Source organism: Octopus bimaculoides, chromosome 24, assembly GCF_001194135.2.
Source record: "Octopus bimaculoides isolate UCB-OBI-ISO-001 chromosome 24, ASM119413v2, whole genome shotgun sequence".
Classification (NCBI taxonomy): domain Eukaryota; kingdom Metazoa; phylum Mollusca; class Cephalopoda; order Octopoda; family Octopodidae; genus Octopus; species Octopus bimaculoides.
The window spans coordinates 9,827,456-9,828,608 of record NC_069004.1 but is presented as its reverse complement, the minus strand read 5'-3'; the positions used below and the strand labels follow the sequence as shown (position 1 = coordinate 9,828,608).

General features: G+C 36.4%; 1 protein-coding gene across 1 annotated transcript in view; it reads left to right on the top strand.

Moving 5' to 3' along the window:
* The window catches only part of LOC106872470 (tonsoku-like protein), a 118,364-nt gene that overhangs the window by 69,763 nt on the left and 47,448 nt on the right, over positions 1 to 1,153 (top strand). The gene's annotated exons all lie outside the window — the stretch shown is intronic.

Below are 1,153 nucleotides of genomic sequence, written 5' to 3'. Positions count from 1 at the left end.
TATATATATCTATTTCGTTTTGGGATTTGGTTTGCAAGATTTTTTATGTGATTTCGTGTGTTGAAGCATATTCTGTTGTGTCTGGGGAGAGTCATTTTCTTATTGTGCCTTAAAATTTAACACACTCACCGGTAAAATTTCCACTTATTTCTTATTTTTACTTTCCTAAAATTTTCGTTGCGTCTTGCAACCTTTCCAATATTCTTGACTCTGTCCGTTATTTACGCTGCGTTCTGTTTTTGCGCATGTGTGTGTGTATGTATGTATGCATGCATGTATGTGTGCATGTGTGTGTATGTATGTATGTCTGTGTGTGTGTGCATATGTATATATGTATGTATGTGTGTGTTGGCATGTATGTATGTATGTATGTATGTATTCTGCATATTCCTGTGTTTTTTTTTATGTGTGTGTGTATATGTATGTGTGTATATGTATGTATGTACCTCTGTCTCTCTCTCTCTCTCTCTCTATATATATATATATATATATACATATGTGATTGTGTAGTTGAAAAATTTGCTTGCATTCTGACCACATGATTTCAGGTTCACTCCATCTGTGTGGCACCTTGGATAAGTGTTTTCTGTTTTATTAATCACAGGTTGGACAAAGTGTTTTGAGTGGATTCGATTGAAAGAAACCCATGTATATATGTAACTAGCAGCTAAGCCCGGTTTCCTCCAGTCGGTTTGGATGTGGCTGTAAAACCTGCTCTGTGGAAGCATTCGATGTGTTTGGGCACGCTTACGTTAAAAAACAATTTAAGAATGACTTTTTTCTGTCAAAATGCTAAAAATAACTGACCAACAAAAAAAAAACAAAAAAACCCAACCAAGATACAACCAAATGCACATTTAACAATGTATATTCATCATCATTGTTTAATGTCTGCCTTTCATGCTGGTATGGGTTGGGTAGTTTGGCTGGACTCAGCAGGTCAGAGGGCTCCAGTGTCTGCTTTGACAGGTTTCTACAGCTTGATGCCTTTCGTAATGCCAACCACTATAGAGAGTGTAGTGAGTGTCCTTTTTGTGAATTTGTGACACTGGCACTCGTGAGTTGATAGAAGTAACTTGGAAAACAAAACTCCTTAACTGAATGGGTGTGTTATATTGAAAGAAGATGGCTTTAATTACCCAAAGTAGAGAAA